This window comes from Silurus aristotelis (genome assembly GCF_946808225.1).
Source record: "Silurus aristotelis genome assembly, chromosome: 7".
Lineage (NCBI taxonomy): Eukaryota > Metazoa > Chordata > Actinopteri > Siluriformes > Siluridae > Silurus > Silurus aristotelis.
In genome coordinates this window covers 10005863-10023248 of record NC_139580.1, presented here as the reverse complement: position 1 = coordinate 10023248, position 17386 = coordinate 10005863, and the positions used below count along the sequence as shown (strand labels likewise).

Sequence of the window (17386 nt, the reverse complement as noted above, 5' to 3'; positions counted from 1 at the left end):
GTGTGTATGTATATATATATATAATATAATTTTTTAGCCTCTGCCTTTTAATCTACAATGGCTGAGCAAGAGATCACGGACACTTTAGCCGACTTTGGAACTCTATTTCTACTACAGTATCACTGCGTCATTTTGCTTCAGTTGCTTATTTGCAAGGTCACCAGGTCATGTACCAGAAAATCTATGTATATTTGTATTTCAAATTGTGTGAAACAGTTTCTATTGTAACATATTAAAATATCGAATTATTATTGCATATTTGATTTCTATTAATCTTTAAGTAGTCCTACACAGACAAAACTTTTTTTTGTTTTGCAATATTTTCAAACAGAATAAAAAAAAAAATGCATCAATTCAACCATCTTTTTTAAATGTATTTGTTAAATATATTTGATTGTTGTTCTTATATTTATTACAATATTAGAATGAATGTAATAATATAAACTTGTGATTGAAATAAGTTTTGATCGATCAGGGATTAAACTATAATAATGTAAATCTGTGTCTCAGTTATGTACCAAGGTGTAGGTAATCCATTATTTAAACGCTTATGAAAATATACTCAAATACATGTTTTATGGATCTCAATGCCCCTTAACATTTTCTTTTCTTGGTAAAAAGATTTAAACTACATCATTTCTATTATAAAGTTACTCGCACATTGTTGTAGCGAAACGTGTGCTGAATATATTGGAAGGGAAGTTTTGCCATTAAGATGTTATAGGTCACTAAAATAAGAACAATTTTCAAAGCATGTCAAATCATCTCCAAAATAATCTAACAATAACATGTACAATTTATCATGTATGAAGTTAAAGGTCTGTGTGTTTTATGGTCAGCTGGTTTGTGAGGGTCTGTGGCCTTGTTGCCCTAAGATGTTCTGATTGTTAACTTTCTTCTACTGCAAAGGTTGTTGCACGAGTCTTTTTTTTTTCTGCGATATCGATGTGCATCAAGGCTTCCTATTGAGCTCATTGCAAGGATTCATTGTCCTTGTAATGGCTGCAGTTTATGGATTTGTCTCAGCTTGAGATGGATTGCTATCACCCTGTTTTCTGTTACTACAACAGAGCAGCACTGAGTTTGGAAATAGTTTGAACTCCATGTGTTTGCACTTTAATTAGATGAAAGTTGGTTGTAGGGAGGATTTTTTTTTGTCGCACGCTGACACGCAATGGTTTATAACTTTCGAAGCACAACAAAAAAATAGGAGCATTTCTTTTCTTTTATGTTCAGTTTCAGAGTTGACTAAGTATCATGTAAGTTATAAGGCAATAGTAATGATAATGGTGACATATCAACATGTCTGGCTGTTATAGGAGAATCATCAGTGTGGTGTGGTGAAGCCTGACATGATTGTGTTCCTACCTCAGAGTTTATTATTTTCCTATAATTCTGAAGTGATTTATTTAAAAATGTATATGTATATTTACATTTAATATATATTACATTTAATGTCTGTGAAACAGGTTTGGGATGATATAGGAGAGCGTGGCACTTCATCCAGTTTGGAATGCATTTTTTTTTTTTTTTGGTGTTTTTTTTTTTTTTTATATTATTTTATTTATTTATTTTTACTGAATAATCTGGAGGCACTGTCCAGTGCTGAAACTGGTGTTATACAGAATGTAGAGGTATTATTAGTAAAGTGTTGGTGTAGATACACATGCGCTGTAGTAAAAACAGTTTGGTAATTATGCAAGGCCAGGCTTGATGTAAATGTCTACGTAATATGGATTAGAAATTCAGTTGCCTTTTTTGGCATACTTTCCTACATCCTTTCTTTCTCTCTCTCTCTCTCTTTCTCTTTCTCTCTTTCTCTCTTTCTCTCTCTCTTTCTCTCTCTCTCTCTCTCTCTCTCTCTCTCTCTCTCTCTCGCTGACTTTCGCCCATATCAAGACTGTCAGAGTTATTTTTGGCCATCCTCCTGTGATGCTGATCCCACTCAGACAGACTATTTTTACCGCCTTTCACGTCTCGGACAGATTCCACGTCACCCAGACCTGACCACACTACCATTTATTTTCACCTGCCTAAAACCACGTATTTATACTTTCCTCCAGACCTTTGCCATTTATTACATCTTTATTTCCCCATGTTGTTTTGGTCCGGCTCGAGAAAGCCCAAGCAGCGTTTCACATCACAAAAGCCTGCGTTGACCCCCAGGGCCAGCAGGGGAAATGAGAAAAGATGTAGATAGCACAAGATGCCACCTTTAGCAATCAATAGTGCTGGTTTGTAGTCAGCACTTGTCCATCAGAGCAACCCGGCTATCTCTGTCCTTCGCAAAAAAACAAAAAAAACAAAACAAATGCACGCATACTGAATGTTGAGAGTTTTTCATGCGAGGTTGTATTTCTAGCTGGGGCTCATCAACCGTACGGTGTAATCAGTGGCGTCGGGGGGTCTCAGTCTGGGCATTTTTTTTGCATTTCATAGACCCTAATAATGTGCCTTAGAGGCATCGGTGTGCGATAATCCTCAGCACAGGCGCACAGAGAGAGGGTGGAGTATCACATCCTGTCATTTTCACCATGTGTTCCTCACTCTAATTGGCGTCCTGCTGTTCATTGCAGAGGCAGCCTGATTGAGCAACGAGCCTGTGATTCTTGCATTGGCCAAATCTAGGTTAGACTATAGCCACAGGATTGCTTCTTATACATAACTATATTTTATTTCACACAGCGCCTCACTTTTCTCATCTCACCGTTCTTATTGTTCAATTCCACACAGCTGAAATAACGAGCACGATTCTGCATAAATTAATACAAAAATAAAAAAGTTCACGTGTGTACACGTCGATCCGTGCGCCATGGTTTCATTAATACATATTTATATGCAGATGAAGACATTAAGCCGGCATTAGCTCAATCAAATACCTCATTCATGTGAGGGCTCAAGCCGTGTAACAAGCATTCAGCTTCCATTAAACACCCTGCTTAGAACTCCTGTAAAGTTCTAGGATTCATAAACTTTCTTTTTTTCTTGAACAGAGAGAATAAGCACGTTCTAGTTTTTAGGATGGTTTTAAATATAGCAGCGTTAAGGCATCCTGTAAGAGATTCGGTCATTTACGCACAAAGACAGATGTAATGCGTCTGAGCTATTTCTGAGGTAATGTAATCTGAAGTGCAGGTTTGGGACTAAATGTTTCTGTTCTGTCAACTGAGACATTTCTCTTCTCTTCTGCCAAGGATTTTTGCTCCTCATACTTTAAGGATTTAAAGCCATGAATCATCCACATTAAGCTATTAGTCTCTAGGCTTGTCTTTCGGTATCCGCTCCTCCTGTAGAGTCCAGGATGGACCATACGTGAACAATTTAGCGGCACAGGGTTTCAGGAAGAACAGAATAGCCATCACTTTCAGGAGTCAGATATCGATATAGAATAAGAAGTGAAGTGTCCAGTGTCTGGTTTCTTGTAAGATTCATGTGTAGAGAAGAAAAGCGAGCAGAGGCCCAGAAAGATATCTTGGTTTGCCCACATTTCAAAGCAACCTTTAACTACCGGCTTTATGTTCATTATATGTGTCTTATCAGTTTAATCCTCCTGACATTTCATGCTGGCCAGAATCCGATTTTAATACTTGATCGCTTACCAGAGCACCTCACGATATTCCAATAGTGCCTTAAAGTGCTACTGTTTTTGGGACATTAGAGTTTGGCTCAGGATTCGTGGTTTAGTTTTTGAGAAATGCAGTGGCAGGCTGTCAGGGCCAGCAAGCCCTTCTCTGTTGGCCTAAACTTTGAAAGATCAGAATCACTGATTTAATTTTTAATATATTTTTGTTCATGCATATGTAGTATATTTCTCCTAATAGTCCGTTATCTTCATTAATTATCGTTTCTCTCTGACCAGGTTTTCACCGTCACTTCATGTATTGCCATAAGGTCAGCACTGTGAGTACTGCAGGTTTTTATTTTCTTTTATTATCTTTATTATCTCTATGTTGCCCGAAGCCATGACTTCAACCAATCAGATTTGGCCACTCCGAGACCCTCTAACAGGCATCTGGACACGTCTGCATTTCCACGTCCTTTGATTGGATTGCGTGGATTTAATAGGTGTTTCTTCAATCCACAATGGCTGACCGAGGCGAACAAATTGATTTGGTCATAGATATACTTACAAGGACATTTACAAACCAGACTTTTTATGGAGAGCTGGACATTGTGAGGAAAGATCGGCCCAAAGTGTTCAAAACCGTCATTAAGCTTTTTCATTAACCATTTTTGCTTTTGTTTTTTTTTTCTTTCCTGTAGAATTTGCAGCGTTTGATTCGCATGGGGTGTACAATTCGCACAAAACACACAATTTGCCTTCATTTCAAATCCCCAGGAAAACCGTAATGCATGGACAAAAAACCTTGGGACAATAAATGATGTTCTTATTGATGCTTATTGATTCTTGATGATGCAAGGGGGTGGTGTAGCTGTGGCTACAGTGCAAGAAGACTTGTTGAAATGGTTTCTTTTTGTATTATTGGCATTTATTCTCACTGCATGAGATACCTGTCTCTGATGCAAGGCTTTGTTATACTGAGTTTCTGTATAATATTGATAGTTTCTATAGCCATGGCAACATAATGTTATTAAGGGCTGGGTTGATTCACCACTTAAGGCTTAGGTGTGAAATGCACAGCACACCACTGGGGAAATGACAGACAGTGACTTGTTCCATCAGTGAATGTGACATACAAATATGCCATTAGCCTATAATGTAATTGAGACGAATTTTTTATTGCTGCCTTTTTATTGCTTTTTTTGACAAAAAATTGGTCTAAATTGACCCACCATCCCTCATGGTATATGTGTGACCTGCAAGTTTCTTCTCCGTTCCTGGCAGATGGTGAAATGAATTTTCTTCAGATGAAGACTCTTTGCCAGGCACTCCTATAAATACACCACTTGTATTGCTACTATGCTGTACCATATCTCTGTACTAAACCATCTCCAACAGCTAGTTTGTGTTCTTAGATCCTGATTTATACGTACTAGCTTGAGGATAAGCTTTTTTTTTTTTTTTTCTTTCAAAACCAACACCGTAAAGCACTCCTGGAGGTTGCTCTGCAAAAAAAAAGCAGCAGAGATGTTGAAGTTTGCAGGCGCTTGCTCAACGTGCCGAAGGTCGAGCCGGAGGTTTGCGAGGATGTTGGGAAATTGACGCATTAGCATCAAGAAGCCGGAATGTGGAATCCGATAGCATGTTTGGCCGCCAGGGTGGCAGCCAGCCGACTGCAGGGAGTGTAATGTGTCACTCAATGTGCTTTCTACTACTTACAGGGCCACAGGCTCTGGGTTTTCTAAGTAGAATAAGATTTAAGTAAATTTTTTATTACTTGGGCTTACTGTGGAAGTGAACATACACTGTTAGTTCATTGATTATTTTATGCTGGATTCGGATACATTTGTGGACACCTGAGCATCTAATTATATTTTACAATGTCTAATTACATTTACATTTATGGCATTCGGAGCAACTTACCATATTTTCCAGACTATAAGCCGCTACTTTTTTCCCCACGCTTTGAACGCCGCGGCTTAAACAATAAAACGGCTAATTTAAGGATTTTTCCTGTTTTTTCCCCGGTTTCACAAACTTCAAGCCAAAAAAACTGAACCCCATAACATTAGACCAATGAAATTGCAAAACTGGTTCAGGTGAACCAATGAAATTCTTTATATCAAATCCGATGCGCTCCCACTGAATCGGGCCGCACCACATCATAAATATGGATGAGGTTCCTCTGATGTTTGACCTGCCGCTCACTCGGACTGTCTACAGAAAAGGAGAATCATTCGTCACACTGAAAACAACCGGGCATAAAAACACACACTTCACCTGTGTTCTGAGCTGCACGGCATCGGGAGAAAACTTCACCGATGGTGATTTTTAAACCCATGACGATGCCAAAAGATAAACTCTCGAGAGAAATTATTGTGAAAGGAAGGAGGAAGACAGTGAACAATGACTTTTTTGGTAGGCTACTGTTTAGATACAAGCCGTGTAACAGACACTGTCTTTCGTTAAAGCCTGTGTGAAGTTCATTCGTTTTAATGTAGGCTTATAGACAGGTGCGGCTTATTTATGTTCAAAATAAAAATCTTTGTAAAATTCAGTGGGTGCGGCTAATATTTGGGTGCGCTTTATAGTCCGGAAATTACGGTACATTTCTCTCACTCATACAGCTGAGCAGCTATGGGGTTAAAGGCCTTGCTCAGGGGCCCAGCAGTGGCAGCTTGGTGTGGCCGGGATTTAAACTTTTGTCCTTCGGATCCGCAGTCCAATGTCTTAACCAATAATCTACCACCTCTGACAGTTTTTACACAATTCCTTCCTTCACTGTTGAAATAGCCTCCATTCTTCTGGGAAGACTTTACATTAGTTGTTAGAGGATGATATTGAAATTTTGTGATTGTGTGGAACAGTCCCAGTTTATCCCAAAGGTGTTCAATAGGGTGAGGGTCAGGGTTAATGCTCCATCATTAGCACACCATGTGCTTGATTTGTGCACAGGTCTCACCTCTCTGAGCCTGTTAGTTCTACTGCAGAGACTTTGTAAAAAAATGTTTAATGTGTGTGACTGTCAGATGTCCACATACTTTTCGACGGCATGGTATTTATTTTGTTCTAAGAAATCCTGGGAAATAAAGGTAGTAAGGAATGCATGCATGGATTTACAAATGCTCCCTTGGAGTTTAAATGGTCAGTGATTGTGCACAGTTTCACATGTCCGTTTGGGTTTTCGTCACAAAAACATGCTTGTAGAGGTATTAGATTGCCTCGAGTGTGTGTATGTGCATGGTGGCCTGATGTCTCATTCTTGTTCAGTGTTCCTGAAATTGACCCTGCCCATGTCTAGATAAACGAATGCTTGATGTCAAGTTTGGATAAAACCAGCAGTCATAAAAGTGCAAAAGACTTCTCTGGAGAACGTGTAAGTGTTTGCATTACTGTCTGGGTCTGATGAAGGAAGCAATCTGCAGGATGGCTAATCAAATAAGTTAGAAGCACTAACACAGCAGCTTCCTACAGGAACTGCTTTTCTTGGCCTTGTTAAAACATCATTTAGCAAATATTTGTACTGAGAATTGGTAGCGATTCATTCGTTTCTGTCCAATTGGCATGTATACTGGAAATATCTTGAATATACGGTACACTGCATGAACAAAAGTTTGTGAACACCTCAATATAAGATTCAAATGTGCTTTTTGCAACATATCATTCCACATTTAGTCCCAATTTGCTTCTTTTCTGAGAAGATGATCCACTGGATTTTGGAGTGTGCTTGTGGAGTTTTGTGTTCATTCAGCCACAAGGGTGTTAGTAAAGTCAAGTACTGATGTAGACTGAGGAGGCTGAAAGGTGTTCAATAGGGTTGAGATCAGAGCTCTATAGCAGCCGTCTCAAGATTTTCCATTTAAACACATGTAAAGCAAATCTTCATGGAGCTCGCTTTTTGCACAGCAGCATTTTCATGCTGTAACAGGTTTGGGTCTCCTAGTTCAAGGGAAAGGAACATTTTAGTACAGTAATCCATCGTGTATCGTGTTGGTCACGTTCCAACACCACCCGCGATAAACGAAAAAACACGATATACAGACGCCACCCCAAAAATACTATTTTATGTATACAGTACTGTACTAACATTGTATTAACATTTTATTTCATTTTATAATTAATAATTATATTTTTATTGATACATTTCATTGTTTCAACATAAAACTCTATGAGTCTATGGTGTTATCCACAAGAGACCGGGAAAATCAGCCAAACTAATTAGTTCTAACAAAAAAAAACAGGGGCGCCAGATTTGAACCACGGTAAAGTACTACCACATCCAAAGACATCCTATACAATTGTGTACCTTCAGGTTTGTGGTAACAGTTCAGGAAGGAATCATATAAGGCTGGAAAAGTCAGATGTCCCAATACTTTTGTCCAATAGTACAGTCACATTTTTTCTTGTAGTTCATGTTATAAGATTACAGTAATCCAAAACATAAGATTATTAATCCTATTTTTCTTCTTCCTTTTTTTTTTTTTTAATCAAAATAACAAATAGTCTGTTATTGGCAGATCATTAAACAATTTTTTTATTATTTCTAGAAAGGAGGAAAATGATCTGCCAGTATAAAAAAGTATGGTTTGAAATTAGAAAACGTGTTGAATGTATGGTGAATATTGGAGGGGAGGAAAAAAAAAAGAAAAAAAGAAAAAAAAAATATATATATATATATATATATATATATATATATATATATATATATATATATATACAGTATATATATATATATATATATATATATACAGTATATATAAAGTGTGTGTGTGTGTATATGTATATGTATGACATGCCATGTTTTGTAGCTTCAATGGTGTGGAACATCAGCACAAACAAGCATTAAAGTATAACAGCTGTAAACAGTTTCCTCAGCTGCCTCCCTTTTTTTCCCTCCTGTTTTTTGAAGTTAATAAGATAAAATAAAAAGCAGCTTGAGGATGTGACTGACATGAAATCAATATTTTTCTTTTAAAAAAGTCCTTTGAACAACCTGGGATTTGATGAAAGTTCTGTGATCTCTTTAGCATACTTAACTATAATAACTGGCATGAGGTAAACAGTAGTTGCTTTTTTTTTTATTAATTTTTTTTTTATATGATCACACCAAAAAGGTTGCCTTGTGTAAATATTGATCAGGCGAAATGCTCATACACTGCAGGGCATGCTATTATCGTGAGTGAAGATATTTTAAAAATAAAGGAACTGTCAGCTGTTATTTATCAATATGAGGCTGTAATACGAAATACTAAAGACATCACACTTAGTATTTGGATCTCAAGCTGATAATAAAAATAAAGACAATTTCAAGCTTTACATCTTCTAAAAATAAGTATTACTTAAATTAGCCTGCTATCCCATTCCATAATTAGTCCCCATTTGCTGTTATAATAACCTCCACACTTCCAAGAAGATGTTCCACTAGATTTTGGAGTGTGCATGTGGAGATTTGTGCTCATTCAGTCATAAGGCTGTGAGTAAAGTCAGGTACTGATGTAGGTGAGGTGAGGTGAGGTGAGGTGAGGTGAGGTGAGGTGAGGGGGTCTGGGGTGCAATTCACTCTAATGGTGTTCAATAGGGTTGAGGTCAGAGCTCTATAGCAGGCCACTCAAGATCTTCCACTCCAACCAAATTTTCATGGAGTTGGTTTTGTGCACAGGTACATTGTCATGCTGGAGCAGGTTTGGGTCTCCTAATTCAAGTGAAGGGGAAATTTAATGCTACCACAGCCAAATACATCCTATACACGTGTGTGCGACCAACTTTGTGAAAATTCATATTTCCAATAGTTTTGTTCACTTTGTGTGTTTCTATTTGCTAAGATGATATTATTTTTGTAGTGCAGGCAGGTAACACACACACACATACGGACACAAACATACAGAGTAAACAATAATTTTCATGCCAAGTTATTAAAACAAGGCTGCTTCAATAAAAGTGACTCACTCAGATTTATATAACACTGTCCAGTATTTCTGTTTTGAGTCTTAAGACAATATTACTTCTCAGTTTTCTTCAGATTGTTCATTTGTCCCCAGCAGCACAATGTTCAGTCTGCAGATTAATTTTCCTTCAAATAGTACATTAAATACTCGCATGGCATCATATTCCTGAACGCAGACAAAGCTAGTAGAAAAGCATTGCTCGTTTTGCAAAGCGTTCTCGGGACTGTAAAATGTCCTGCATTATGTACACTATATGGACAAAAGTATTGGGACCCCTGACTTTTCCAGCCATATGTGATTCTTTCCCCGAAGTGTTACCACAAGGTTGGAGGCACACGATCTGGTGTCTTTGGATGCTGAAGCCTTCACTTGAACTAGGAGACCCAAACCTGTTCCAGCATGACAATGCCCCTGTGCACAAAGCCAGCTCCATGAAGACTTGGGTTGGAGTGTAAGATTTCGAGTGGCCTGCTATAGAGCTCTGAGCTCGACCCTATTGAACACCAACATGAATTGGAACGCTGACCGCACCCCAGGCCTCATCGCCTACATCAGCAGCTGATTTTATTAACACCCTTGTAACTGAATGAGCACAAATCTCCACAAACACACTCCAAAATCTAGTGGAACATCTTCCCAGAAAAGTGGAGGTTATTATAACAGCAAATGGGGACTAAAGGTTTAATTGTATCCTCAAAAATCAGATGAATCTCATGGTCAGGTGTTCACAAACATTTGCCCATATAATGTACATGCGACCGGCTATAAAAGAGTGTGTGGGTTCTCCAGAGTTGCTGAGGAGTTACAGAGGGAATAATGATGTCAAACAGCTGCTTTTCTCACACAACTTTTCAGGCTCGGAGCCCGAGCTGGATGACGCAGAGGTTCACAGGAAAACAGTATAGAGATCAGCCTTGTAAATGTTCGAGTTACCCAGGTTTTATTTCGGAATCTTGTTTGTGCTGAGATGCAGGTAGTTCTGACCCGTGGCACACACACACCTGCCCTGCTTTCTGGATTGTTCTTTAGTTTCAGCATAAAAAAGGAGCGCTCCTGCCAAGGTGTGCGTGTAGAGAGTGTTAATGATGGTTTTAGAGACGTCTGATTGGTCAGAAGATGTTTTGATTGCACTCAAGTTTCCATCAGGGACCATTTGTTAAAGTTAAAGTTGATGGAACTATAATGAATGAGTGTTCAGGATCACCCAGATGAGGACGTGTTCCCGTTTGAGTCTGGCTCCACTGTGGGTTTTTTCCTCTTACCATTACAGAGTTGTTGTTTTTTTTTCTCTCTCCACTGTCACCACTCACTAGCTCATTAGGGACAGATGGGGAGTATGATAAATTATATCCATAATCTATTTATTTCTATAAAGCTGCTTTGGGACAATGTCTGTTGTTAAAATTGTTATACAAATCTAATTGAATTGTTCTATAAATAGGTGTAAATCAGGAGTTGAATGACAGAATGACTTTTTCTGAAACACCAAAACTACACCTTTTTGTACAGTTTTTTCAAATGTTAATCTTTGACTGATGTAACAGTTAAACACGATCTTATGCCAGTAGATAAGTAGATTGTACAGTAAGCAACTTAAAAAAACAACAACCAAAAAAACAGTTTTGCTACAAGAGAATAATATTTTACAACTACACACAAAGCAGCCTGTTTTTTTACTTATAATTTCTCGAATCTTATGCACATCTGATCATTTGGAGAAAGACATCCACCCCTGTCAGAACCAGAACATCTGTCTCTGCCCCAGTTTTTAACAGGAATCGTAACATTTCTAGCGAATTTATTCGCAGCAGTGGTAAACTCCCCGATGAGCTCAGTCTCCAAACTGGCGTCTCGTGATTGCTCTCATGAGCCACGTCTCAAAGTCGAAAGCTCTGCTCCCAAATACAGAGGAATGTGTGGGAGAATACAGGAGTCTAGTTCTCAGAGCTGAGCTTTCAGTGAGAATTCTCAGAGTAAATGCTATCTGTAATAAGGAAACTGGTCAGTGTTTGAACAAACGTTTGTTTTCCATGGTGGTGGTTGTTGGGTTTGGGTCATGCTCACCTCCATGTTCCTGCCAGTTAGTGTCTTGTTTCATGGTCTATGGTTTCTTTGTTTTGTTCGAGCTTTTAAATGAGAAGAACCTGCACTTGAGTTCACTCCCCTTTTTCTTTCTTGAAGGTGGTCAAGGAAATGTGATCGAATTATTATTATTATTATTATTATTATTATTAATTTATTTTTGCTGAACGACTCTATTACTTCTACATATATAATTTAACTCCCAGATCTCCCCGGAACTTAAAAAAAAAAATGTATAGCACACAAATTACTCCTCTTGTTTTCCGATAAAGTGACCTCATGCTTTTTCTGGAACTCCTGCTGTAAACATGGACATATTTTTAGTGAGAAAATTTATGGAAGGAGTCTCCAGTGTCAACGTTCTGTATCAGAGTTGTATATATGAAAGATGAGGGTTTTTCTACTTTGTGGTGTCTCAGTGACATGACAAAACTGTACTTTGCTTTGTCATACTAACTTTTTTGATTTATTTTCCCATAACCATCTTTTCTTACATATCGACCTGTTAGAAAATAAACAAAGCCAAAAAATACGTAAGAGCGAATTGCTTTTATCAGCGCCGAGATGAAGTGCTGTAAACAAGTTTTGCGGAGAATCAAATATTAATGGGCACAGCATTTTTATAAAAAAAAAAAAAAAAACACTCAAAAGAGCAGATTCAAAGATAATTAGAGTTTATGCAATGGACAGCCATTTTACGAGCACTTTGAGAAAGAGTAGCACATGCTGAAAACGTTTATGAAGGTGTGTAATAAAATATGTGCCCCTGCATACCTATTTGGAGCCATCACCCAAACGTGATCTATTTATCAACAAAAATACCCAATCCTGCACATCTGCACGAACACAGAAAGCCAAAAGCACAATTTTTCACATTTATGGGAAGCACGGGTTACTCATCTTCTTTAGAGGAAAATATTGTCCATCATTGAGCAATATTTATATTTTCCCCTGGTGACGGACAGGAGAAAGCCTCGGCTCAGAAGTCGGAATTAGAGATCAGAACAGGCGCTGGCGGATTTCATCTACATGGCTCTCCGCAGGATTGAATGTCTGGAAAATTATTTTTGAAAATACACCTCTGGAAAAGCCATCTGGATTCTTTCTGCGGTCTCGCTGCTCGATTTCGTAGGGCTCCGGGATCAAGAATATGCAACCTTGAATCACGGCGGTAATGCGTCACCCCGATGGATTAAACCAAGCCACGGACAGTGTGATATCACCTCTGCTCGTCCACATGGAAACCTGGATGGAAATAAACATGCATTGTATTTACACAAGGATGACATGCTTCAGAGTAACCGTGATTCGCTAATCAAATCTGTTAAACAAACCTTAAGAGCGTCTCAAATAGCATTACATCTCGCCTACAGAGCAAACACTGTAACTGGGAAAGCTAATTTTTTTTTATTATCATTTAAAAGTCTTCTATAGCACAGTAATAGCTGCTGTGTGGGGTTGTGGGGGAGGAGGGATAGTTGAAGGAATAAAGGATCACTCGTTCTATTAAGGCAGAACCCAGAGTGAGACAGAACATGCTGTACCAATTCACAATATGACTTCCAGCTGTGCGGCTTCTTCTGCCCTTTTTGACCCGACCGGTGTGTCAAATCTTATGTCATAAAGTCTGTTACATCTTCATAAAGCCAATTATCAGACCTTGGTTGGTTTTGTACCGATAGGGAAGTAGTAGCACAGTGGATAAGATGTTGGACTTCTGATCGGAAGGTCACGGGTTCAAATCCCAGCATCGCCTGGGTGCCACTGATGGGTCCTTAAGCAAGGCCTTTAACCCTCTTTTGCTCAACTGTATAACTGAGATAACTGTAAGTCGCTCTGACTAAGGGCGCCTGCCAAACCCCTAGTCTAAGGGATTGCTCTGTGGTTGAGCCATTAGACTCTGCATCGGAAGGTCACAAGTTCAAATCCCAACACCACCAAGCAAGGCCCCTAACCCTCAATCTCTCTCTGGATAAGGGTGTCTGCCAAATGCCGTAAATGTAAATGGTTTCAGTTAGGATCAGGATCTCGTTTTGATTTATTTTTGTGTTTTACGTTTGTGCATTACAAATCTATTATCTGGCCTTTGTAAATATAAAGAAAAAAAACTGATAATAATAATAAAGAGATCAAGATGAATTTTATATAATTATATTAAATAAATTATTTGGTCTAGTGGTTAAGATGCAGCGCTCCCACCGCTGCGACCCGGGTTCGATTCCCGGTCAGGGAACCATCCCCAGCCACTCTTAGTGCCGGTCCCAAGCCCGGATAAATTGGGGAGGGTTGCGTTAGGAAGGGCATCCAGCGTAAAACATGTGCCAAATCAAACGTGCGGAGGATCCGCTGTGGCGACCCCTAACGGGAGAAGCCGAAAAGAAAGTTTATATTAAATAAATTATTTGAGAGATATAACAACACGTATGCATAATATGCAACGATTCAGAGCTTCTTATTGCCCTTTCAGTTTCCTCCCCGCCTTGTCTTTGATTTAAAGTTTACTAGAAGCGTGTCTGCCATCACACCGCACTCAGAGCTAAAGAACGGTGTTGATCAGTGTACTTTTCGCATGAGAATTGACTCCATGCCGGAATTTCCGAGCTTGGCTATTTATTTGGGCGGGTTAAAAGTTTTGAAGAGCATCACCTCATTACCGAGTGCCTAGCGATCGGGCTGATTAGTCACATGAGGTGGTCTGACCCAAAACACTTTAGCTGTCCACATGCATTTCTCCTTGTTCTCTGGTGGGTTTGTTATTTTTATCATTATACCACAGCTCTTTTGAATTGGTCTATTCTGATAGGTCAGCAGTTGTATCATCTTAGATTCAGATTTTCGACTTTTATTAATACAGTGACGTTTCTATAGTAACAACCTATTCACATGGTAGACACTTTATATAATCGTAAACTACTATTAGATTTAAGATAAGAAAGATGTAACTGTTTATGTGGTGAACCTAATTTAAGGAGATGTTAATGTTTAGTGAAGGAGTCTCCAGTTCCAGTGTTATGTAACAGTCAGTAACAATCAGTTGGTAACTTTTATCCCCAAGAAAGAGAAACTGTGACTGATCTTGGTCCAGTAACGTAAAAAAGATTACACATACTAACTTTTCGTGGTCGTTTCATATCATAAATGTAACTATAGATAGATTTTTAAAAAAGCATAAAGTATTGTTTATTATTAAATAAATAAATAAATAACTGTACCCATTGACCAGTTGCTGTGGTATAATAGGACTGGAACACTTCAGGACACACTGTTAATGAAAATCAGTAACTCAGCTTTGAGTCATTGATTGTTTTCCCATAACGCCGCTCCCCTGAGCGTGTTGTTATGGTGAAAATGGCTGTGACGTGATTGATCTTTCCGCTTGATCCTCACTGAAGTTTATTTGGAGGACAGAAGCTTTAAATCTCATCTTTTACTGAGTGACCATCCATCCCACCTTGTAAAGGGGAACCTCGAAAGACAGGACACCGAAGTTCTCCTTTCCTTACAAAGTCAATAATTAAGAGGCCGCCACATATTGATTCGTTCGAGGGGATTAAGGCTCGTCAATACTTTTGGGCCACTGGTTTATCTAAGCGCAGCATCAGTTAAAAAACAAAGGCAGAGAATCTCTTCATATTCAGTTTGGGGAAACTTGGAGCAGGAATTGACATAATGGGTTGAAATAATTATAATTAGAATGTATATAGAAGAATTGGAATGAATAATCCAGAGTACACATAGCAGTAGCTCTGTTTTCTCTAGACTAATGGTAATAGATTTTTTTGATGAAAAAATGAAAGGATATTGAAGCTGGTTTCAATGAGCGGAATCCATCTTTTATAGTTTGTTCTAAGGAGGGCACGAACGTCATGCTAAATACGTCCCCGTTCGAGTCGACTGTCCTGGTTTTCTGACACAACAATTTATTCAGCGGTCGTTTCTGACAGTTCTTGACACTCGTATTTAGAGTGCGCTTGAATCCTGCTAATCGTCTTATCGTAATCACTCCATCGTTCTTGTTAATCTTTTTGCCAATTTTCCATGGCACGGCTGAAGGAGCAAGGGTGAGAGATACAGATAAGTAGAGAGAGGTATAGACGATGTGTCTGTTATGTAATAAAAAATTGACAAAAAAAAAAATCAGCATTCATTCATCTTCAGTAAATCTACTTTATTGTGATCGCTTGATTAGGAACACAGGAGGGAGAATTCCTGACCTGCCGAGAACCTACACAAATCCAGAGAACATTTGAAGAATGACAGTAACCCAAGCTCAAGGTGAAGCCACGATCATGAAACTGTGATGCTGTACCGTATCGCCCAAGTAAAAAAGCTGCTCGAAAAGTACTCCAGTGTTAGACAGTAAAAACATTTTTATTAAGGACATTAAGAAAGTTGCAGTTGGGGTTGCAAAACTCCAGGAATTTTCAAGACTGAAAACCTCGGCATTAACAGGAATATATAATAATTAATCGGAATAAACTGGGAATTTACGAAAATGCAGGTTACTGCAACAGGGAACTTAAATGTAAATGAAGAAAAAAATCTTGCTTAAAAACAACCAGATTTCATGCAATTTCAGTTGAATCTCTTTACTGCACCTTCACCCCTCACATGCACACAGCACACTTACTGCAGGTCAACTGAGGCCACGCCCCCTACATGCACTGTACATTCCTCTAGAAGATAACAGATCATTCCTTGAATTCTGCACACAAACGAATGTAAACAATGCCCATCTTGGTGAGCATTTACAGAAATTACAGAAATATTACATGAATCTTTGTTTAAAACTTTGTGCCATGTTTAAGATATTGTGCAACAAGATTTTACTAACAATTAAAAAAAAAGTGATAAATGTCAGTTTTTGAATCTGTATTAGTCTGCATGCCATTTGAAAGTAGTATGTAAAGTAAGTAAACAATAACATTTGAGGGGCAGTAATGAAGTAGGTCTGTGCGATTTGCCAATTTTCCATTTGAAAATATCAAGATGAATGATTTCATCATCGGGAAGCTAAATAAGACCATTATTACATTATCACTTTTCCATCATTCTTATTATCTGCCACACATCCCTGAGCTGAGGCGATTGTAAAACCAGGCCTGAAATTGTCTAGATTTTGGATTCTTCAGAAGATAAAACACACAACAGTGGATTTCAGTGTAACACTGTATACAATCTGTTGTGTGCAGATGGCTGACATTTTCATTCTTAACGAAAAGCAAAAATATACAAATCAATTCTAAACACTGTAATAAAATCATAACCATTACCAATATAGTTATTCCATGGTAGATGTGTACTTCTAATCTGATATGAGCTGTGCGAGAGTTCCCCACCTGAGCTAATCTCCTGCATTATATTTGACATATTCGTGAGTGATAAGTCCTAATACGATGTTTTTGCAGAGCTCCTACGCAGAATGCGTCACGGTCAGCAGGTTGGATAATATAAGCTAATCAACAACAGTGGCAATATAATATCATGTGCACAAGATTTCATTACATCACACAAGCCTATAATGAAGTAATCACTCGAGTATCTCTTTATTTTTTTTTCCATGGATCGTATTTTGTCTATTTCACTCGACTGTAAATCAGTAATGGAAAGGATAAATCTGTGACAGATGCTTTCATCTGTTTTAATCAATGCATCCATCCGAGCATATTTTTGGCCAGACATACGTTTGACAAACAAATGACAAATAACTGTGGCAATGACCAATCGAGCGTGTTTGCTAGGATTAAGTCCGCGCTTCAGCGTGACCGAACCATTCAAAAAGTGTACGCCACTCTCC

The 17386-nt window shown here is 38.4% G+C and overlaps 1 protein-coding gene across 6 annotated transcripts in view; it reads left to right on the top strand.

Annotated features, from left to right (window-relative positions):
• Window positions 1–17386, top strand: part of enox2 (ecto-NOX disulfide-thiol exchanger 2) — a 262970-nt gene that overhangs the window by 12230 nt on the left and 233354 nt on the right. For 2 of the 6 annotated variants that reach the window (XM_083547032.1, XM_083547037.1), the window contains exon 2: window positions 3860–3900. The exons of the other annotated variants lie outside the window; for them this stretch is intronic. The gene's annotated coding sequence lies outside the window, so the exon portion shown is untranslated. The remainder of the gene's footprint in view (window positions 1–3859; window positions 3901–17386) is intronic. 6 annotated transcript variants of the gene reach the window in all.